Consider the following 25,825-nt stretch of genomic DNA (forward strand, 5'->3'; position numbering starts at 1 on the left):
TTTTAATTTTTGTGTTCTCACCGGGAATCGAACCCGGAGCCTTCCGTGCGTGAGTCAAGCGTCTTGACCACTACACCACGGAGGCCGCCTGTCGTTATCAATATAATTAGTACTCTAGAATTGATTGATTGCGTCTGTCACTTATACTCACGCACAGGAATTTCAGCCTTATTATTGTGGTTACATCGATAAATCATGGTCATTTTTGTCTGTTCATTTTTGTAACTGTACAGCTCGTGCATCAACGAGTTCTGTGTCTTTGTCTTATTATGATGCAATGGCCAATTCTTTATCTTTCCTTCCTTGGATTGTTTCTTTACATAAATATTTGCACATATTTCGTGATTTGCTCATTTTTAAAAAAAAATGTCGAGGGCAACGTATGCTGAATCTAAGATGGAACTAGTGTAGGATTAACGAGTATGTTTATTTTACGTCAGTGTAAAGACCTATATATCGCAGTGACGGCGATCGATCACTGATTGTACCTAATATAATGATACATTATGTACACGTTCTTGTAACAGCAGATAATGAAGGTACACATTATTGCACTTAGTAGGAATACCACGTGATGTCAGGTATTTCGCTTTCCTTTTTTAAATCATTGACCTGGCTTTGTTTTCCGCTGCCGATAATAACTGTCAATACTCTCGCGAAATATCGGACTTTTCACAGAACCATTGAATAAAAAATAAGACAAGGCGCCGAACCGGAGTCGCAGATAACATGGATCGTGCAGCTAAATTAAAATGGCAATGGGCAGCGCAGACACTTAGCGAGACAAAACGATGGCAGGTTAACACCCAGAATAATAATGTGGAGACCGCGGGCAAACGGAAGAGGTGTTGGAAGGTCACAAAAAGATGGGCCGACGATATTGCCCCGATAGCCGGTAGAGCATGGATGAAAAGGGAGTGAAAACGTTCGGAGGAGGCTTTTATCCAGCAGTGGAGAGAACAAAGCTGAGGAAGAAGAAAGCACGAACGCTGCGATTTTTCACATTAAATATTATGATTTGCATTTTATCTTCTGCAATATTTTGATTATTCTTTATTTATTTATTATATAGAGAAAATACAGTCGTACAAAAAAACAACAATGAACGCATACGAAAAATAATTAGACCAAATAAGTTATAAATAAGTTACATTTATTCTTATACAAAACAAAAATACAATTTTAAAAAGTACCAGTTATGAGCTTAGATTTTTTTAATGGTATGTATGCATGCTGCTACTAAAGAAGATGCTTACATAAATGATGAACGACTAACTGAAATTGAACATGTTAAATACTTAGGACTAACAATAGACAGAAAATAGACATAGACAATTCATATCAACAATTTAAAAAACAAAAAGGCGACATTATCGAGTCTTTTTTTAAATAAAAACTTTGTTTTAATAAGGAAAAAAAAAATTAAAGTAAAAACTAAAATATGTTATATGCAACTACTATGGGGAACAGGAAATCAAAATGACATAAACAGACTACAAAGACAGCAAAATAAAATATTAAAGTTAGTACCCAGACCAGTACCTACCCTATCTAACAGCATCTAAAGAACTTTTTAAACAAACCAAACAATCAAATGTAACTGAACTCTTTAAACTAGAATCCTTAAAATTTATTCATAAATTAGCCACTGATGTAATTGTAGACGAAGAATTAAAACTAGAATAAAACTGTAGTAAACATGAACACAATACGAGAATATCAGAAAAATATAATATCCAACCTTTTAAAACGAGAAAAGGACAATCGAGACTAATAAACTACGGACTGAAATTATACAATAAACTTCCAGACAAAACGAAACAAAAGACTCAGACAACCTTTACAAAAGATGTTAAATATATTATTATTAACAGTAGAAAGTGAATTTTAAAAGTAAAAATATTTTGTTAAATGTATGTCACCCGTTAGGGTTTATCAATAAAATTTAAAAAATGTATGTGTCTTTTATGTCCAAATTGACGTGGATAAGGCTGAATTCGACTTTCTTCGGAATAGTTTTTCCGCTTCTGGTTTTGTTGGTCTACCCAAAAACAGTGATTATGGACAGTGGCGGTTTTGCTTTCAACCTCCTCATAAGTCATTAATTCCAATCCATTTGAGCTTTTATAAGCCTTAAAATAATAATAATAACAAAAAATAATAAAATAGTATAAATATTTTACACGAGTTAAAAAACACGTCCTATTTGCTTTCCTTTCTTCCATATCCTTATTTCCGCTTTATATATTTTGATGTTTCGTTCTTTAAAAAAAAACTCTTTTGTTCTAAGCAGTAGAACTTAAGGGCTTCTCTAGAAAATTATTACTCTGAGGTTTGAACTGTTATTTTGTTACATTATTGATAACTTTTATTTAGACTTTAAATGTCATATTAAAATTATTATAACAATTACGTTTTTGTACTATTATATTACATACAGGGCCTTTGAGATGATTTAAACAAAAATACCGCTAAATAAATGATCCGGATATAAAAATAATATTATGTATATTATATTAATTTTAATTAAGGAATGCTATCTTTGTTTAGTTTTTTATCGTTTACTTTTTGTGCTGTAACATGTTCACTTAATTGCCATACTTACAAGTTCTTTGCTCGATGTATTATTATTGTGTTTTTTTAAATAATTATTTTTGTTAACTTTTTAAAATCATTCTTATGTTGTTGAAATTCCACTTGTCAATGCGTTTTAAAGCTACAAGACTTTTTGTGATGTTAGCTATCGTATTTTGGAAATGTTATCAACTATCAAATATCTAAATTTAGTAAATGGGGGTCTAGAATTTCAACCAACAATGCGCTCAGTAGCTGCAAGACTTGTTGTTATTTGCTTTTTATTTTGTTTTTAAAATATCACTTAAACTTTAAACTTCACTGTTAAATAAAAATGAATAAAAGAAATGTAAATAGGGGCTAGATTTCTCACTGTCCATGCGCTCTGTAGCTGGAAGACGTGCTGTTATCTAGCTCCTATATATCATAATTGGAGACGAGGAACTAGATTCCCAACCGTCCATGCGCTCTGTAGCTGCAATACGTGCTGGGATATTTATTTATTGTACAGCGCCCTTGAGGTGATTTTCACAAAAATGGCGCTGTATAAATTATCCAAATATAACATAATAAATGATATTATTATTATGTATACTGGAACTAGACGAAGAACTAAAACTAATAAAAAATTGTAGTCAACATGGACATAATACGAGAATATCAGACAAATACCATATACAACTTTCTAAAACAAGACAAGGACAATCAAGACTAATGAACCAGGGACTGAAATTATACAATAAACTACCAGACAAAACTAAACAAAAGACTCAGACAAACTTTACAAAAGATGTAAAAAATATTATTTTGAACAACAGAGTATAAATGAAAAATGTATATATTATTTTATGTAAAATGAATGTTATAATCCGTAAGGGTTTATAAATAAATTTTCAAATAAAAAATATTTGTGACTTAATAGGTATGATTTATATTCTATTCGTTTTATAAGTTTTAAATTATTTATTTAAATTGGATTGCTATTTTTAATATATCATATGTAATTATTATCTAAAGTATTTCATGTTATTTTTTGTATTTGATTTGGTTTTTTTTAAAATTTTGTATTGTATCATATGTAATTATTAATTATTATAATTTACTTTGTATTTTGCTGTTTTTAATTATTGTGGCTTAACACAATTACAGCCTAAAAAAACATAATATGTCGGTGAATATGCATACGAATGTAATTTGAAATGAATAAGTAAATAAATCGTGTCAATTCTTTGCGAGTTATTTTTATTCCATGGAATAGTTCAGCGAAACATCAAACATTAGACAGAACAAATACGTCATCCAATTTTACAAGTAACGGAAATGTTCTAGAGTCAGCTGACATTGCGCAACGTGATTTAAAATCAGTCATACTCGTATTTGAAAACTTTTAGTGGATAATTGATAATTCTTTCCTCCGACTGAAAAACGGGATACATATTTCTGCGGCAATTAGGTAAAGATGTACACGTCACTAAAATTGTGAAAATTAGTTAGGTAGGCAGTTTCACTCTATAAGGTCTACGGAAGTTTGGGTGTAGTTACGAAAAATGTATTCATTTTAATATTTATATTATGAAATTGGTTAATATCGTATAATTGAAAAGGACTATTGGATTAACGATCACACGTAACTTGTATTCAAATTGCCTTTAACAACATGGGAAAAGAAAAAATGAGAAGAAACACAAAATAAGCTGTACCGCTTCATCTATTTTATTTATAAGTTTAGGCATTTTAAGTTTATTAAATAATATAAGATAAGATAGTACAAAATTGTATATTAAAAAAATTAATCGGCAAGAAACTTTAAATAGCTCCCCTGCAAATTTTTTTTATTTTTTTTTTTAATTTATTTTTTCTTTTTTAAATTCAAAACAATTTTTTTTTTAAATTCCCGCCAAACTGCAGAAGCAGTTTTTTTGCAGGGATTTCTCTCTTTAAACATTTTTGTAACATAATATAATAAATGTTTACATAAAATATTTAAAAAAAAAAATCTTAAAAATATCAATAAAATAAAAGTTTAAAAAAAATTAAATACAAGTTAATCAAGTCTTTTTTGAAAACGAAATATATAAAAAATAATAAACAAAACACTTTTTTTGACACTGTTTTAAATTAATTAGCTAATAGTGACTTGTACACAGATTTTTACTCCGAACACCGCATAATTTTATCCACAAAATCGCAAATAAATACTCATAATTTGGAATAAAAGTTATATTTGAAGCACTACTAACTTCGTCATTTTCCATGCAAAATAAAATTACGTATTTAATTTGTGTTAAATAACTCAAATAAATTTAATAAAAATAAATACTCATAATTTTGAATAGAAGTTATATTTGAAGCACAACTAATTTCGTCATTTTCCATGCAAAATAAAATTACGTATTTAATTTGTGTAAAATCACTCAAATAAATTTAATGTGCCGATTCGTTTAGGAACATGGCTGTTCGTTTGCGAAGGCCTAAAATAAACTAACAGTAAATTTTTTCAAATCTTACCAAATAACAAGTAGATACCCCAAATACATCATCTGCTGACATGTGTTCAGTGTTTAAAAGAAATAAAATATAGAAAGTGGGTATTGGATTTAATGATATTCTTCATTATTTTTCATTTTGGTAAAGGACTGTTATCGAAAGCTTTAATTTGATTGAGAGGAAACGCGGTCTGATTTTTCTTCATGCAAACGCAGTGGCGGCTTTCCCTTATGTCCATTGGGTCAATGACCTCCCACAATTTGTCACTAATTAAACTTATTGACCTTAAATACACTATAAAGAAAATACATAATATAATGCGATTAGGTTTTACAATATTAAAAATAAAAAAAATACTCAAATATATAAGGACCTATTTATGTTTATATTTTTATAAATGTTATCTTGAATACTACGTATTAAGCATGTGCGCCGTCAAATATTGTTTTTTTATTTTTTTATTTATTGAAATCTACAGTCATATACAATAATAAGGTTAAAATATAATAGGTACTTAAAACTAGACTAAAAATGATCTCGAACTTATAATTATCAATAGACAAAATGTGACAAAAATTAATTTATATTACACAAGAATAGAATTTGGAAAACTATAAATAAAATGTTTGAACATATTTACCGTTGTAAATTTTAAATAAAATGAAAAAGAATATTGTATTTACTCATCACTGCTCACCCAAGGTGACAATGCCTGCATGCTGTCGCTGATTTCCCTTTTGAATTTATTATTATTCAAATTGAAGATATCACTAGCATTGGCTCCGATAATATTATGATATAAGTTGCATATTCTATATGTCAAATGCGCGTGTCATTTCTGTAATTTTCCCAAAGCTCATGTCTTATCTCTAGATTTTCTTATGAGAAAGAAAGAGATGAAACGTCCCTCGCGTACATGATCTTAGGAGCATTTTGCTCAAAAAATATTCGATCGCGGGCATTGTCCCGGAGAGATAGCAATATGAAACAAGGAAGATAAGAATAAGATTGAAAATAATAATCATATTGGCATTGGTCTAGACTGGAAGGGATACGATGATTAATGAATTCCCATGTCTTTTACATACCTACACTTAAAAAGGACGAATTCTTAATGGAATGAATTAAAATAAGTTTATATTTTCTCATCCCTTTTTACAAGATTGAAATGAGCTTTGTGAATAATTTATTATTATAATATATTGCTTCTTGCATGGGTCCAATTACCTATAGTTCTTAAAATGTAACATAATTAGAATGACAGTTGTCAGAAAAACTGACGACATATTTTTGTAGTAACGTCAAAGAAGTTTTTTATATTGACACTCGAAAAATCATTTGTATCTGGCGTGTTCATTATTTTTTTACTACAATGCTTGAAACATAAATCGACATTAATATATAAAATCATCTTTAAAACTAAAATAAACCTAATTATTAACGACGTTTTTACAAGGTTACATCATTTTGCATCAAACGTTGAAGATGGGACAAATTGATCAATGTAAATTGATCGAATAAAAAAAATATTCGTTTGATGTTGTTCATGAAAAAAGTATAAACGTCTCATTTTTTGGTGACCAATAATGTTAAACATTGGCTTGTTTTTTCGTTTTTTATATCAATTTTTGGAGACAGAGTTTCAAGATTGCATGAAATAACTGATAAAATTGATTTGATCAGTGATCAGTAATTTCCCATCACTAATGAAATTAGTTTGTCTATAGTGTTTTTAGGGTCCTGTTTCGTATGCACTAAATTCATATTGACTCTTAAAATTTAAATCCTTTACGTTTTTAGTAATTTGTTAGTGTTTTTAACGTTAAATGTAGGTACTATTAACATTTATTTGTGGAATTACGATGGCGATAGTTGAGAGCGAAATATATTTTTCGACACTAAAGCGAATTAAGACCTTTTAAGAAACTCTATGAGCTAAGATAAAGTGAACTCGCTTTGTTAGGTATTTTGTAAATTTATGTAACATTTTAAAAAATATATGTAGACATAGATATATTTATGTATTATGACAAAAAAAAAATTGCGTTAAAATTATTGTGAAATTCACATGTACCTATTTAGTAAAAAAAATGACCCCCCTATTTTCAACCCCTGCAGCCGCCACTGTGCAAACGTGTTTCCGTATTTTCCCCGTGGATTATACTGCCCTGCCAAGCTAAAAAGTTATATCTGATGAATCGCAAATTTTACAGGAGATTGCGGTTTTATACTTGCAGATAAGATTTCTTGTTGGTAATTTTTTTTACGAGAGAATATTTTATATTCGAGAAGCAGAAATGAATTGTTGGCTCAGTAAATATGTGGGACTTTCGAATATCTATTACATAATAAAAAACACTAAACGAATTTTTTACAGTTACGATTTAGCTGGGCAGTATAGATTGCCCACAACATACCGCACACCGCATCTGAGGACATAAGTCTCCTTAGCGGTGCCCACATTCACGGAAAATTTGCTCCTTGTCAAACGAGAAAAGTTGCCCGAAGGAGCTCTCTGAAATCTGGTAGCCTTAGCATCTTTTTGCTGAAAGCAGGGCAGTATAGCAATAGAGCAGTGATTTTTTTGCATAGTTTAGCATTAGCGTGCCACAGTAAAATTGTTTCTTATGGGAGCTAGAACCATCCAAAATCTCATAAAAGTGCTCATTTTATTCTGCCGTCTTCGGACGTACGTTATACAAATATGATAAATAGTTTTGAAAAACAGAAAAAAATCGACACAGGAATTTTCATTTTGATCATTGTAGTGCGGAAAACGGGACAATGAAATCTCACAATGACCGAACCCTGGGACAAAACAATATTGTATTGTCTATGTGTTAACGGCCTTTAAATGTTTTTTTTTCAAGCCAGGGTACGTTTTTGTTATTCAGCTCTCGATTGGGCATCCTGGGTTGTTATGGTGCAGAAAATAGAAATAATATGTTTTTTTAGTGAAATCATTAAAATGTTATACATATCTTTTAAAATATATTTAAAACTTTAAGAAAACACTTAAGGGTTAGATCAAGTACCTGTTTGTAAATATTTGGAGAATCTCAAAATACGTTTGAGAAAACTTTCAAATTATTTCGTATAATCAACGTATTAACCGAAGTTTCCTAAAATTAATGATGAAGAATCTCCTAAGTTTATCAAACCAAATTTTTTATCACTTTTTCATCTTCCAAGTTACGAAAGGGTCCGATTAATCAAATCTAAGTTCTAATTACAACCAGAAAATTACAATCCTCGAAGGTTTGGTGAATTATTAACGTTGATAGATTACTTCAGAGCTCTGTACAATATTTGTTTCTGTAAATTGAAAACACAATCAATGTTACGCTCTATCAGTACCTTTTCATAATTAAGCAACAATTACGACGGTTTTTACATACCGAGGCTATTGCTGACAAATGCATTAAGTCAACAGTCATTATATATATCAAATATTTTTGAAAATAGGTGCAAGATGCTGATTTCAAATTTTATGATATGCCTACAATAAAGATTACTCTTTCAATGCTTCAAAAAAATTTAAAATAAAACATAAATGTGGGAGAAATAATGCGTTGAAAAAATAAAAAAGCTTTAAATGCGATTATCTCGGAACTTGTTTTACTGACTTAATGCATTCTGTCAGTAAAACCTCGATACATTTCTGTATTTAGTTATGGAAACACGAGAGACTTATTTTCTAAATTGATTTGATATTTGCTAAGGTTGTAGAAGTATGAAAACATGACATAATTCTCAATTTATTGAGGTTTTATTTTGTGAAAAGTTGAATACTATTTATTTATTTATTTATAATGAGAATTCAGATTTATATACATAAATACATCTTATCATATTTTCAATACGAAAAATTTCATGTTTATAATTATATGAATTTAAATTAAAATGTGGGCATACAAACTTAACTATATTTTTTTAAAAGTGATACCTAGTCAATTTAAAATTGAAAATGATGAGTTTATAAAATGAGTAAAACATTTAAATTTCACTGTAGTTAATTAAAAAAATATATACATTCGCCCAAGAGGCTTAAAAAAATATGACAAATTAAGATAAATGAGAAGACGCAGAAAATATTTACAAACGAAATAAAAAGGTACAAATAAAAACAAATATAAATACATACCTTTGAAATATACGAAAATTGTTACAAAAATTTTGAGAAAAAAACTTGAGCGAATGAATATTTATAATAAACAGATCAACACCATGGCATGAAAACGTATTAAAAAATAATTTAGCCCATTTTTAAATGTGTTTATGGTACTCGTATATATCTTATTCTTTAGGTGCCTTGTCAGGTCCCCCGATTTTCCTGTCGGGGTTATCTTCCCTTAGCTGGTCGATTCTGGTTTGAAGGCGCCAGAAACTCGCCTTTCATCTTGTCAGTAGGGTCGCAGTGAGTCACGTCTTGCTGGAGGGTGTGATTCTGTAAAATGCTGCGAACGTGCAGTTGCATTCTACCGGCAACACTACTGACTAGTTTAACTCGTTAGCGTCCAAGTCGCGAACCCCTGGCAGTGGGATCACACTCATAACGGTGTGATCACAGCAGATAACGAGAGGATGTATTTTATATATTTTCTCACTTTGTATACTGTTTTTATTTAATATTTGGATCTCTTTGAATTTAACTAATAATGTGTTAACATTTTTTTTGTAACATCGAGTTTTTGTAAATGCCCCATGTATTGTGAAATTAAATAGATAAAATTAAAAGTGAAATAATTTTTGATGCGTTATTATTTTTTTAACTCTCCTTTCTCGTTGATGTGTAGCTAGTACACATCGCATCTTATAACTTTAATATCTCAATTAATATAAAAAATGATGGGTTGAGATTTTCGATGTTCTTTTGTTATACATTTACGTATCGATATTTTTTTTTAAATTAAATAATTAATGCTTTTTGGGAACACAAAAAGTGTTTTGTCTAAAATTGGAAATATCACCAATACAATAGAAAGTTTACCAATATGTCGCATGTTGCGTTCGTAGTAAAAGAGTCATCCTAATATATAATTGTCTCGCATACGCTTTACGGCTCACTCGATAATACGGGTATATTTTGGAGCGAGAAAGACAATTTTTATGCGTCACACGCGCGAACAGCAAAGTTTCTTGTACTTCTCCCTACGCCCGTTACCTGCGTTAGTAGCTGTCCGGCTTTCGTTGGGAGTGGTTTTTTTTCCGCGCACTGAGAGCATAAATTAATGTTTTTAGCAATTAGATAAAAAATATCATTACTTTTGACTTCAACTATAAATAATTGAAGCAATTGCCGATGAATATTACACTTTTACGATTTAAAAGCTCTCATTTTTTACATGTGTAGTGACTACACAGCACCGTAACGTGCAGAAGTTTTTAGGACAGTTGGCGGCCTCCGTGGTGTAGTGGTCAAGACGCTTGACTCACGCACGGAAGGTTCCGGGTTCGATTCCCGGTGAGAACACAAAAATTAAAAAATAAAAAAGTGATTTTTCTCAAGCCTGGGTGCTCTATGATGTAGATCACCACTGTAATTAGGCCTCCTGGCCTGTTGTGGTGCAAAAGAAAAAAAAAGAAAAAAAAAGAAAGGAAAGGTTAAAGATAGGTTGATAAAGGCAATAATTAAAAGTTAATAAAACATATTGAAAAAGTAATTAATAATATAATTTTCTACCGTGGTTGAACCTCACTGTGAACAAAATTAAATAGGCCTTACTTATAAACCTGGTATCAAGTTACGCATAGGCATAGTGGTAGAAAAAGGATACCATCCTTATTCTACCACTAAAATAAGGATGGTATTCCCAATCGCATTCTACCACTTTGCCTTGGCGTAACTTTATACTAAGTTTATGAGTAAGGCTCAATAAAAAATATCATAAATATTTTCAATTTGTCTAAATTTTTGTAGACAAGGACTGGATTCAACTCCCTGGGAAGCTGTTAATATTAAAATATTAACATTTTAGAGAAAGTAATATATAAATAAAGGTTTTTGATCTTTAACTTCACACACATCAACAGGTGAAGAAGGGATAAAGATGTTCAAACTTAAGCAGAATGGTGAATGTTTGCACAGTGTGTAAAGTGGCCACTTAAACCAGCCAATGACAGGTCATATGCCCTGTAGACTTCTATATTACCTTCTCTAAAATGTTAATCTCTGTTGTAATTTGTAATATGTTAATAATAGATTACAGTTATGCTTAACCTTTATAACAAGTTTTACTAACTTATTATTTAATATTTAACATTATTTTTTCAAAATATACTGCGTACTAAGATTCTGTTTTTTTTTGTTACAGGTGAGTTTTCGGCATTTACGTAAACATCCGTTATGGGAGAACTGGTGAGGTATTTTTAATTAATTGGTTTTACTTTTGATGGTTTTCTAAAATTCGCTGCGAGAATGTTCTGTCACGTATATAATATAACAATGGCCTCCAAAACTGAACAAAACAACAAGAGAATTTCCAAAAGTTAAGGGAAAAATTCACATCACAATAGCAACAATTATACATTGTTCCGAGGTGGCTGTGTTCCTTTGTTTACAATTCTGGTGTACTTGTTCATATATCGGATACATTTACTGTTCGCTATTTACATTAAATAATTCCACTCTTAAGGCTCTAGTCTGGTAAAATGCACGCAAAATGAAGAAATCATACGATTTTGCCATTTTAAAACGAATGTTTTTTTTTAAATCGCGCAATGATAAAAAAATAAAAACACATAAATTAGATAAAAACAATCTTTCTTAAAGGTATTTCTGTTAAAATTTTATTTAAAAGTTAAAATATTATTACTTTTAGACCGGCAGATTACGCCATTACATTTTAAAATGTTTCAATAAATATATTTTTTTAAAGTATTACCGACGGCATAATTTCACGTGGAAATAAAGGAAAATATCACAAAAACGCATGTGATTTAAAATGCTTGTATTTCTTTTTAAAAAAAAAAAAAAATTGGCTGCGGCCACTTTCATGTTCAATTTATTATCTTTAAATTATCGCAACAAATTTTAGTTCAATACTTAGTCTTTATTGAGATCCAAGATACCTAAAATTAGTCTAAATTTAAATTGGCGTAATCTGCCAGTCTAAAAGTAATTATATTTTAGTTACATAAAACTTTTGAGTACATTTCCAAATAAAAATACCTTTAAAAAATATTGTTTTACTAATTTATGTGTTTTTATTTTTTATTATTGCGCAATTGCAAAAAAATCTTAGTTTTAAAATGGCAAAATCGTATAATTTCCTCATTTTGTGTTCGTTTTACCAGACTACAGCCTTAAATCTCAGTTGCACAACACCTTAAATAGAAAATTGAATAGAAACCTAATAATTTGAATGATGCAATTTTTTTTGAAGAGGGCTGTGGCTTCATTTTTCGTTTACATTTTTTTTATGAAAAAAAAATGTTCACTGAGTGCCATTTATATACGTATACGTGTCAGACTTTGAGCTCACACTTCATATATAAATATGTGCCTTCCTTGGCCACTTATAAAATACATCTGAAACATTTTTACATATCCTTTGAACTCTAACTTTCCTAAATTAAAAAAATAAAACGTTCCTTTTCTTTAATGGACCCTCTTCCTGTCAAACACGTTAAGTGATCCCACATTCCTCGCAATGTAATGTGCTATGCAAAAGTATTTTATTGATGAATTTATACAAACTCTCTCTGTCCACTAAAAAACAGCTAAAATTGGAAAGTAAATAAGAATATTAAAAAAAAAAAAAACTGAATATATTCTGACTTTTTTTTGTTATTCGTCTCTTTTTAAGTTGGCTGCAAGATATTGCTTCGACTAATAGGCCCACCAAAGTGCATATATTTTGGAACTTTTGGTTTTATGAAAAAAATGCATATACGTCGCCGCCAAATAATTTAATCAGCCACTGAACTGAGCGTCCAGGCTGTTTATTAAATGACGGCATTCAACTGAATGGCTAGGCTGTTTGTTAAATGAACGTTTAACGAAAGAGTTGAACGTCGCTTAGCCTCTTTAATATTAATACAACAATAACAAGAGTTAAAAAAAAAAATTGGTATGTGAAGTAAGGTAAGGCTTTTGGTTCGGCCGTTTCCAAAAGGCTAGCTTACAACCAGCCAACACATTTAACGTTATCGTAATTCATTAAACAAACGGCCTAGCCGTTAAGTTGATTGCCGGCATTTAATGAACAGCCTAGCCGCTCTGTTGAGTGGCTGATTTAACCATTTGGCGGCGACATATACATAAATAACTACAATAAAATAAAGTATTCATTTAACCACATATGTTACATAATATTATTACGTCGAATACGACATACCTCACTTTGGTCTTCCATCAATTTAATTAATGTAATTTTTTTATGATGGACAATGAACCTGTACATTATGCATTATTAATTGTGTCGCACGTCACGACAATCCTTTTGTTATTTTTATTACGAGACTTACGAGTATTATGCGTGCGATTGAATCATTATGTAATTAATATCAAGTTTCTGTTTAAGGTTGCGAATTATTATAATATATTTAATTGGCAAAATAATACATTACGAGGATGTGCGGTCTGACTTTTCTGAATAAAAACGTATTCCTGTATTTTCTTCCTGGGTTATGACACTAGAGCTGCGTGTTTGGCGTGTTCCTATCGTTTGTTTTTTTGTTAATAAATTGTCTTTTATAAAAGCTAAGACTATTCGAAAACACTTAAAAGCGCCTAGTTTTATCTTCCGTGCTCGGACTTACTATCAGGAAATGGGAATCAAATTGTGGTAGAGTAGGGTTCGAACCTCGGACCTCTGATCCGCGAGTCCGCGACACAACCCATTCTGCCAGTCAATGACAGGTCATTAGCGCTATAAATGTTCCATATTCCCTCAAAAAAGTTTTCTCTCTCTGTTGCAAAATAATTCAATCTTGATAACTTCCTAGGGCAGTGGTCAGCAAACCGCGGCTCGCCAGCCGCATGTGGCTCTAAAGCCTCTCGAGTGCGGCTCACACAACCCCTCTTCGCTTATTTTGTCAACTGGTCCTAATGAAGAACTGTTAGGATTATTGCCACTGAAAGGTCAAACGCGTGACGAGGATATTGCAAACTCTGTCATTAAATGGACAGAAAAACATCATCTAACACTCGATAAAATAGTTTTAAAACAGATAAGACAAAAAGTGTGCCGAAAAGAGAGAAGGTTCTGTTTCTATCATCACGAGATACTAGTTTATCGTTGGATCATTCACCAAGAAGCGCTTTGTGCGAAGACATCTCCCGAAGAAATTCAATATTTTGGAATTGGTAATTAAGATTGACAACAGAATTGGTCAATTATCGCAAATTATAAGAATTATTAGTTGAAAAGGGGAGAGAATACACAAATCTTCTACCACTCACATAATAAGGCCCGTTGGCTTTGAGGAAACGTTTTAGACCAAAAAAAATTAAGCGCTTCAAAGAAATCTTAATTTTTGTACCGCTGATCTTTGACTCTTTTGACTAATGAGTTTGCCGACCACTGCCCTAGGGAGTAAAGTGCAGTCTTGTTTTCGTCTTTATTTATTTATGCATACATATTAGACAAAATGGCACAAAAACACTCTGACAAAAATTGCTTGTACCAGGAATAGGCTCAATATACCTATGAAAGGTTCGGCAGAAATATTAGAATGTCCGAAGTTGCACCTATTCTCCTCTACGAATGCGAATCGTGGCACCTCACTAGTGCCCAAAATAGCAAAATTCTGAGTTTTGAGAATAAGTGTCTTAGACGAATCTTGGGTGTGCGGTGGTTTGATTTTGTGAGGAATGAGGTAATAAGATAACGGACGCAGCAAACTCCGATAACAACTGTCGTCAAGCGGAGGCGATACGGTTGGCTAGGCCATATACTGCGGATGCCTCCTAAGAGCCTTAACGACGCTTGCCCACTTTACAAGGCATCAGGTTCTCGAAGTCTTGGACGTCCACTGCTGACAGTTCGTCGGCAGTTTATGTCAGAACTTCGGGATGAGAACCTGGCTTGGGTGGACGCAAAAGAGTTGGCAGCCGGCAGAGATACATGGTGGCTCTTTCCGGATACCATATGTTTCAACTAGGGAGCGGACATGGAATGATGATTATGATAATGATGAAGTTGCAATCGGTTCCTATATGGGCTAGTACCTGTTCTTCAAAACCGATGTGTTGCGGCAAAATACCTTTTAAGTACGTTTGCCGAATATGTTTTCCATAAATAAAAATTATATTAAAGAAAGAGTAAAACAGTTACACAAACGAGAAAAAATACGTACAGTTTACGTCTAATATAAAAAAAAAACAGATCAATAAACGATTGAATGAAATCTCATAATATTTAGATTACTATCCTTAACAAATTTTCTATTTCCTTACTTCCAATGTCTGTCAACCGATTCTTATTTTTAATACTGTTGATTTTTAAGATTTCCAAACACACGGTGTCAGGATATCTAGTTTAGGTCCATTATAAACAAATGATTTTTGGAATACTGCTGTACGTGTTATTGGAATCACCAAATCGTTTCTCGCTGTACTCTGGTTGAGTGCGCATGACTTCAATCACCTGAGTGCTCCTATTTTTATGAATGTTGAACATGACTTTTTTTATGAAGATTTGTCTCAAGTCAAGGCCTTCTCTAGATTTGAAAAGGTTTTCGCTCGGATGGTTGTACGGTTTATAATTTATCTGTGTACTGTGAGGCAATGAAATGGGAGTGTAAAAATCCAAGATAAGTCATTAAATAAATGCTACGATTTAAGTTAAGTTTAAAAAATCCATTTATCCAGTTTCTCACACCCCCCTTCAAAATGCAACCACCAGTCAAGTCAACTCCGTCATCAACAACGATATTCCATAAAATAAAAAATATATACCACTTTACGAGTCTGCGATCACGAGAATGGCGTTCACAGAGTTTATTTTTACAATACAAATACGATACAATCTTAGTTTGCCTGATTAAACTTATGTGAATGACATTTCTGATATTTATTAAACACTAATTTATCCAAATAAGTTATCATGATTTATTAGTGAAATGAATGATAAATTAGAATATAAAATTGATGAGACTATAATTTTATTTAATTCAACGCCAAAATAGATTAGTCAAATGAATACAAGGAGAAGGCTGCCAATAGATTTGATTGAAATTGTCCTCTTATAATTGGGCGATGGGAGACACAGGTTCAGTCCCTGGTATCTGGATTAAGAAAACTGTGTCATGTCCTTAGCTCACTCAGAAACATCCTGGACGTTGACACTCTCGAAAATGTCTACTTTGCGCTTTTCCAATCGGTGACTGCCTATGGCATAATTGGCTGGAGAGGTTGCTCGACAATTGTCCAGAACCCCCTAATCAAGACGCAAAAGCTAACTCTTAGTTATGTTTCAGTGTCCTCCGACTTACCCAACTGAACCATTATTTCAATTATTAAAGGTACTTGATATCCGACAAATTTATATCAAGAAAGTATTAACAATTTTTTGATCAGGCGGCTACGGAAGGAGGTCCCAACAGAATGCCCATACGAGGTTTTTGCAAAACCTCAACTACTTGATAGTGAGAACACGTACGATGTTTGCTCGGAGACACTTTTCGTATATAGCTCCAAGAGTGTTCAACGTCTTGGATGAACATATTAAGTTCTACAAAACAACGTCTTTATTTAAGATGAAGATCCATAATTGGATTTTATCGAGGTGTAGATACCACTGTATAAGATTGCTTTGGGAATAAATAAATAATATCGATGCTGTCTTCATTATTATTCATATACGTATAATGTATGTATATCAACTTTGAATAAACTTAAAAGTGATGCTTAATAATTTGTTAATATATATATTTTAACTATTGCTAATCGAAGAATAAAATTATAAAATAAAATAAAATAATTAATTATTATGTTTATCAAATTACATATTCGACTCTATAGATGTGTTACTATTATTACTTTACTGTATTATTTTGTATTTATTTTTACTATTAATTAATTACCGAATGAATTAAAAAATTACTATAAATTATCAACTACATATTGCCTGGTATTATTAAATACCTTTTCTGCATTCCATTTCTCGATATGTATATTTTTTTATTATTTATATATTAAAAACATATATATATATATTTTGTAAATTGTTTTGATTATTTTCTGTATTGTTTAATATGTTTATAAATATTTTTGATTTATATATAGAAGAGTCCCGACTGAACACGGCATTTTCTAACAAGTCTCGACATAAAAAAAATAAAAAAATTGTGCTATGATAAAATTGTGTATTATTTTCATTAAATAAAAAAGAAATTAGACACATTTATATCTTCCTATTGAAATAGGTCATGCAATCTGTCGATTGACGTAGGAAATTCCATTTTATCTGTATGGTTGTAGATTCAACTTGGACTGAGTAAAGCTTGCAATTTATTGACTGCAACAGGGATGTTTGCCCTTTAATAATTAAACGAACGAAAGTTTCGAGACCTACTTTAAACAGGGTGAGATAAATCTTGCTCATAAAAGTGAGTACTATTATGCATAATAATTATCCATAGTGATTTATTGTTTAAGTAAAAAAAGGAAATGAAAGTTATGGCATTATTAAACTAGGTGGGTTGATCAACAAAAAGAAACCATGTTTGAAAATAAACAGCCTAATCAGTTGTCGTGCAAGGTGTAAATTAGCTTGGCGATATAAAAACTATTTCACTTACGATTTCGGTTCCATTTGGATTTCATAGGAGTCTTCCCAAGTTTTATTTCCCCCAGCGTCAGCGAAACCGCTCATGTTTTTGTACGTTCGCCATTTTTTAATTTCGTCTGTCAACTCGTCGACGGTTTCCACTTTGCCCGGCAGTATTGCTTGGCGTAAATTTAGTTTACAGGTTCACAAAAGATTAGACATGGTTACCTGCTTAGATAAGCCACGACAGTAACTTAATCAAGGGATCAAGTATAATCTCGGCAGCTCCCCCCCAACAAATACAACCGTAGGCCAAAACGGAGTTGCACAAACCATTTTTTATTTTATTTTATTTTATTAACATAAACGGCAAATCTGCCTTTTACAAACATTTATAATACTAACATATTTGTTTTAATATAAATATTTTTTTTAAAACATAAATTTCCTTATACCCAAGATTTCTAAAAAAAAATTAAACCTAAAAACTATACAAGATTTATATTAAAAAAATAACCTAAAAATTATACTTCATATTCAGTAGAAAGTTTAAATAATAAAACACTACAGTAATACAACAATAAAATCATAAGTACTGTTTCATACAGCTGGGCAAAGTGAACAAAAAACTGTATATATTCTGAAATGCATGAATAAATAAATACAATTACCATTCACCATCTTTGAAAAAGTTAAAAAGGTTTGTTCTATAGGAACAATACCCTACACTAAATATATCAGATACGTGGGAATAACTATTGCCGAGTTCATGAAGTCTATTTAATACGGCATTACAAGTATACACTGTCCGTAAATTGTTGCTACAAAACCGTGGCACCTGTCTAGTCATTCTTCCAGGCACCCTGAAGTTGATGAGAGATAATAGTTCAGGGCAATCCCATATTGAATTTACAATTTTGAATAAATTGGATATACTTTTAGGATTTACAATGAACAATCTATTACGCAGTGTTATAAAGATAAAGATTCGTTTCCTCGCTGTACTTACTAAATAATTAATATGTTTACAAACATATTGAAGATATTTCCGTTTAATTGAGAACAAACGCGATATCGTATCAATTAACCAACATTATCCTTTTGAAAAAAAATTTGACTCATGAAATATCTCCTTGACAGCTAGCCATTTAGGCATCAATCATCCAATGATTTGACTGATAAGTTGTCAGGTCATCCCACCTGAAATCCCAATACGTTGCCCTTTTACAATAAAAGATAAAATCGCAATTAGTTGCTATGACACTGAGGTAGAAATCGCTAGCGGGTATACCAAATGAGATCTCACACACAGATTTAAAAACTAATTATATCATCTAAGTCAAGGCTCGAATAATTACTGCATTAATAAAAATATATTCAGCAAAACATTGATAATTAACCATAATAGTTAATGGAATACAATAAATAATCATACTTAGTTGCAGAAACAACAACTTGCGATTCGAGTTTTCTGTATTGTTTATTGTTGATCTGTGTCCAGGCGAATACGAAATTCAGTTTTAAGCCGAAAAATGAACCAGAACCCTGAACGAGCGTTTTGGACTCAATGGCTACTCTCAGATAAAAACCACGAATAAATTTATTAATGTAATGCACTACCGTGTGCAAATAAGGGATATACTACGAGTATGATAATTATGATAAGCGCTGACGATAAGGTAGTACCTTTGAAACTGATCGTCGTATAACTGAAAATGAAAGTGGTTTATACAAATATAAAAACCAGTAATGGGTAACCTTTCAACTCGGCGTGTCAAATTCTGAAAAATCTGAAATTCTGAAAAATGTTAAATCTAGGAATATCAAGAGGATACGCGGTCTAACTTTTCTTCATGCAAACGTGTTTCCGAATTTCCTCCACTAAAGCAATGCTTTTTTACACACTATAAATATCCATCTGTGGCGTGTCTCTATAGTTTTTTTGATGTTGATAAATTGTCTTTTAAAGGAGTTTGGACAATCCAAAAACCCTTAAAATCGCTTAATTTTATCTGCCGTCTTCGGACGTATGGTACAACATGGAAACTATTTTTGAAAAAAGCAAAACGTGTCGACACAGTAAAATTCTTTTTTTTCAGCCTAAGTAAATGAAAGAGACAAATATGTTATAGAAATTAAATAAGTATCAATGTACCAAAATTTGGTCTACATTTTAGTCGAAAAGCCAATATATTTTAGTTATATAAATCTTTCAAGTATATTTTTTAACTGAAATACCTTAAAAGATGATTGCTTTTATCTAATGCATATTTACTTTTTTTTTCAATAGCGCAATTTTGAAGAAACATCGTTTCATCGTTTTTCGTACGTTTTATGAGATTACAGCCTTAATGAATAAAGCACATCGCTCGTTCTCGTTCTTTGGCGAATATCGTTCGTAAACGATCCGTGTCACCCAAAATGTCTTGGCGTGTCACTTCTTTCTTTCACACGGGTGTCATAGGTTACCCATCACTGATATAAACAGATAATATGATTTCATTAGTAAATAAAGTGCTTGTAAAAGGAGTGCGATTTAGATGATTGATTTGTGGGGATAACTTTTGATATAAACTTTTGATATCATACGTAGTTTGCGAATAGTCTACAACTTTGTTTTGAAAGCGAAGCGACTCCAGACTCGGTGTTTTTCATGAATCCCTCTACTTTTAATGGAAAGCCGATGCCGATTTTGTGTTCACGTGTCAAAAGTCAAAATAATACCGTGGAAAATTCACAGAAAGCTTTTACATTTTCGTGTAACTTTCTGTGTTCATAATGGGATTATATTATTTCACAAGTGAGAAAAGTAAACACGCACACATGTCCATTTCTTCCAAAATCAAATTATTTTCCGTTTGAAGCTATAGTGATGTTAAAAATATTTGAGGATTTCAATTTTTTAAGATTTTAAACAATTTTCAGGCGTTTTTATGCGGTAGTAATTATTTGTATATATCTCAAACTAATACTGTCAATGGGTTTCAGCTCTTTATTTCAGAAAAATCAACGAAAAAATACGTATGTTCAAACGACTATGGTGAATGTTATACCGTACGTAAAATATTAACTTATTTTTAAATATATAATTCTTCTATATGCGTGATGCCACTGAACTCCTCCTAAACGTCTTAACCGATTTGCGTGTGGTTTTATGCGAAATGTAAATCTTTGTTCTGCGCGTGTTCATATGTATTAAAATATTCACGAATCTTTTTTTATCGACCTACCAGGGTTGCATTTAAAGAGAATGCATGTACAAAAAATGTTGTTTTTTTGTGTTTAAAAAAAGATTGTTTTTGAATGTTTACAAACAACATTAACTTTTTATGGATTCCTTTCAGATTATTTTCTTACATTCCTTATTATTCCTTCCCATTTATTTCTTTTTACTAGATTTTTCGTAATACTAAAATAATACTGACTGGCACAAAACTCAGTATTTTTCGGTTTGGGGCCTAGTGAAGTGCCACGATTCGCTTCCATAGAGAAGAATATGTGTTTTGCACGCGTTATATAGGAGGCATTTGGTTTTCAGTAAATATCCGATCTCGAGACACCCTTCATACTGTTGAATATGGCGACTGCTATTCCTAGCCGCACTCCCAGTTTATTTTGAAAGGACTATTTTCCGTAACATAATATACTCCCAGGTATTTAAAACTCTCGACCCTTTCAATGATTTGGTTTGACAGAGTCAGGGGATTTTGGGCATCAAGGCATGAAGTGTCATATTAATATATACCATGATGTTAATTTTTTCACTTTCCTTTTAAAGCACTTTTTTATTTTTTTATTCTCTTCCTCTTTTTTAAAACTGCTATTTTCTTTCATTCTGGAGCAATTAAATTCTGGAGGAGGTCAGAGCCCACAACGAGCTGTGGCGCCACTGATGATGATGATTTTCATAAATTTACCTTTGTTTATATAGGTAAATATTTATGATTTTTACAGATGTATTCTTTTTTTATATATATTTTTTTTTTATAAATACTACCTTTTTACTATTGTTTGCTTCTTTAGATGTTTTTGCTTTTTTTTTAACATAAAAAATAAAAAAAATTACTGGTTTTATTGTAATTTTGTAAAAGATTCATGGAACCGTAAAAAAGAAAAAATAACTCGTATTTTCTTCCACGAAACTCCTCCGCAAATAAAATTAATCCATTTAATTTGTTTATTTATTTATTTATTATTTTTAAGACGTAAAACTTAAATATTTTAAATTCTCTCAAACGCAACGAAACGAACAATGAAAAGTAACGAATAAATAAAAAATTAAACGATTATTATATCACATAGTAAAAATGTAATAATATGTATGTACAAATCGGATGGCGAAATAGGTTAACATAATAAGCGGACGTGTATTTTAATGTAATTCAGGATCGTCTTGAAAACTAAGGTTTCTAAGAAAAGTGACGTTTCTTTTCGGGCTACTTAAACCGAACGTAGGCAGATATTATTGTTTTTCCATTCAGAGCCCTGACTGTTGTTGGTGTTTTTTCATTCCGGCTGCTTAAATTATGCGAATCATAAACAATGGTCGTCATGCGTTAGCACTTCTCCACTCCATGAATGGAAGGCGAATCGTAGGGTGACCATGAGTTTTTTTTATTTTTTTATTTTTTTATTTTTTTATTGATTTAACTATTCATACATGCACAGCGAAGTTTTAGTCCCAACACTTATGTGTGGAAGTGAAACATAAAACTGGCAAAGGAAAATGAAAGCAGAATGAACGCGGCCGAAATAGTTTTTTTGAAATGAGTTTATACCAGCTTATATTAACACAATCAGGAAATTCATTTCACAGTTTACACCTTTTGAAAAGGAGTTTTGATTTTCTTTTATTTACCACATTGGTAATCTTATATTTTTTAGTCTTTATTGTCGTGTGTGTCGTTTCTTGTTGGTTAAATTTTACTATTGTGCATTTTTTATTTTGACTTGGGAGGTCGCACAGGAGCTGGCAGCTAACAGAAAGGGCTGCAGACTGTTTGTGAATATTATAATATCCGACTAAAGAGCAGTCATGGAATGATGATACAAATTTGGACACGAGAGCCTATTATTTTTTTGTACCAATATGCTAATAATATTTTATTCTTTCATTGTGCGTTTTGTAATATAAATAATATAGATGTACATACATTAATTTTATCATATTTTTGTCTTATACTTAGAAGTTTCTATTTTCAAACCTTTTTTTATATCTAATTCTTAATATTAAAAATATTTTTGACACTTGTGCAATGATATTTACACACATGTCCACCCTTATTCCATTATAACACCTATTCACCCACCCTCTCACACACTTACACTTACACTCACACAAACATTTATTGTACGAGTATTTCATGTATTTCTGCGGATATCTGTCATTGGTTTTATTCTCTGGATGTTTATTTGTTATATTTTTTTAACATGTATTACTGTTGATATCCCTAATAAATAAAATTTAAAATTAAAACTTAAATACCTAGTGTTTAAAACTGTCTGAACATTTTGTTAATTATCTCTGTTTATTAAGTTAGTCTTCTTTGTTTATTCTCAATGTAAAAATCTTTTAAAAAAATAGTATAATTAACATAAATAATGAACGACTTACTGAAATTGAACATGTTAAATACTTAGGACCAACAATAGACAGACAATTAACATGGACAATTCATATCAACAATTTAATTAGCAAAGTGGCGACATTATCGAGTCTTTTTTTAAAAATCAAAAACTTTGTTCCAAAAACGGAAAAAATTCTAATGTATGAAGCCTATGTAAAAACTAAAATATGTTATACGCAACTATTATGGGGAGCAGGATATCAAAATGACATAAACAGACTACAAAGACAACAAAATAAAATATTAAAGTTAGTATATGACCTTCCCTATTTAACTGCAACTAGAGAACTTTTTAAACAAACTAAGCAATTAAATATAACTGAACTCTTTCAACTAGAATCATTAAAATTTATCCATAAATTAGCCACTAATGTAATTGTAGACGAAGAACTAAAACTAATAAAAAATTGTAGTCAACATGGACATAATACGAGAATATCAGACAAATACCATATACAACTTTTTAAAACAAGACAAGGACAATCAAGACTAATGAACCAGGGACTGAAATTATACAATAAACTACCAGACAAAACTAAACAAAAGACTCAGACAAACTTTACAAAAGATGTAAAAAATATTATTTTAAACAACAGAGTATAAATGAAAAATTTATGTATTATTTTATGTAAAATGAATGTTATAATCCGTAAGGGTTTATAAATAAATTTTCAAATAAAAAAAAAAAAAAAAAAAAAGTGTCCTCGGCACGGGTAACCCCAGTGAGGTCACATTTTTTAAATGATTAATTATAGTTTAAAATGAAAAAAATATAAATAAATAATAAAATAAAAAATAAATACGATGGACGGTCACACGAATTTGTAGCGCTAAAAAGGAACAATGCCTTTGCAGTTTAATTGTACATTGTACCTGCGAAAGTGGTGCAAAGAATACCTTATAAACAAACCACTACTGATATTCCGTTCGGGATACTTCTATCTCACTCATTCTCACGTTAAATCATATTTCTGTGAGTGAATGAGACCATATGCGGTTCGAATAAGGTCTGAAAAGTCACTTTTTAAGACCCAAGTTAAAAAAAAAATGTTTTTTGAGTTTTTTCAAATCTTTGTAGATGTACTGAATACACACAATGATAGGTAATCTAGCTTCAATATGTCAACTATTTAATACCTTAATTATGCAAATGGGGTTTATAATTTCATTTCATTGCTCCTACAACCTACAACTGGGTAGGAGCTCCCATGTTTTCATCAAGCATAAAATCCTACACCTATGTACCCAAATAATAATAAATAAATATGGCGGGAGGATTTGTGAGTATAATTACAAAATACGGCCTCGTGGCTAGCGCGTAAGCCTGCCATTCAAGAGGTCTCGGGTTCGATTCCCGACATGGTTGATGTGAAATATTTATTTAAAAGGGTGTTTTTACACTAGAATATTTCATAGTCCCTGGACTGGTACCTGAAGCGTAAGACTGATCATCTTACCTTCATGTAACAAAAATGATCAAGACACGCTGCGATTGGTGTACCAATGCAGTGCCCTATGCATCATTAGGTGCGGAAAGGGAATGATGACGATGATGATGATTACGAAAAAACAGTTTTACTGAAGAGCCAAATGCAAGTTTGAAAACATAATTATAAGCTTGTGCTTATTGTTATAAGTTACAACGGTTTGTGCATAATGTTTTGAAACGGGTTGTGGTCTCGTGGCTAGAGTCGCGGGCTCACGGATCAGATGTCCAAGGTTCGCACTCTACTCTGCCACAACTTGGTTCCCATTTTCTAATAGTGAGTTATTTACAACTCGTTAAAACTGGCACCCCAAATTGAAATATTTTGGTAAATCATAAAAATGATTATGATAAAATTATAAATAAACTTATCAATGAAACTTCTTGGTTTAGTTTTACTTTTTATTATTTTGACCAACGAGCGCTTTCGCCTGAGTAGGCATCTTCAAGACTAGTGCAAAGCGCTCGTTGGTCAAAATAATAAAAAGTAAAACTTAACCAAGAAGTTTCATTGATAAGTTTATTTATAATTTTATCATAATCATTAACTACGTAGTTTTATCAAGAAATATCAACAAAAAACATCAAATCATAAAAACACAAATACTTTTTTTTACTTTAAAAAAAATATATTTTTCAAGCATTGCTTTGGCTCTCCTGTTGAATTGTTTTTTGAATTTATGCTCATAAGCCCTACCATGACATAAATAGTTAGCACATTATGCTGACTCCACTCTTAAGTTTTCTGCGGCGCGGTGCGGCATAGCGAACAGCTGATCGCGCGCGTTTAGCTGTCTTGTTCTCATGCCGGTCGGGGTAATCGGACGCTGGAACAAGAGATATTACGTATTACAGAACGAACCTCATTGTTACGCCTGCATTACATACGTTGCAGTCATACCCCGGAGCCACGTCACGTCATCGTAGCGCCGCGT

At 31.4% G+C, this 25,825-nt stretch overlaps 2 protein-coding genes across 5 annotated transcripts in view; one reads left to right on the forward strand and one right to left on the reverse strand.

Moving 5' to 3' along the window:
• LOC148283572 (DNA oxidative demethylase ALKBH2-like) overlaps positions 1-25,825 on the reverse strand; it is a 232,741-nt gene that overhangs the window by 90,658 nt on the left and 116,258 nt on the right. Inside the window, exon 1 of one of the 4 annotated variants that reach the window (XM_088243651.1) lies at positions 25,588-25,635. The exons of the other annotated variants lie outside the window; for them this stretch is intronic. The gene's annotated coding sequence lies outside the window, so the exon portion shown is untranslated. Of the gene's footprint in view, positions 1-25,587; positions 25,636-25,825 lie in introns of those variants that run through there. 4 annotated transcript variants of the gene reach the window in all.
• Positions 1-25,825, forward strand: part of LOC148283574 (uncharacterized) — a 184,788-nt gene that overhangs the window by 47,267 nt on the left and 111,696 nt on the right. The window lies entirely within an intron of this gene.

The sequence above is a fragment of the Micrasema longulum genome, unplaced genomic scaffold (assembly GCF_059751315.1).
Source record: "Micrasema longulum isolate JH-2025_06_02 unplaced genomic scaffold, ASM5975131v1 h1tg000222l, whole genome shotgun sequence".
NCBI lineage: Eukaryota > Metazoa > Arthropoda > Insecta > Trichoptera > Brachycentridae > Micrasema > Micrasema longulum.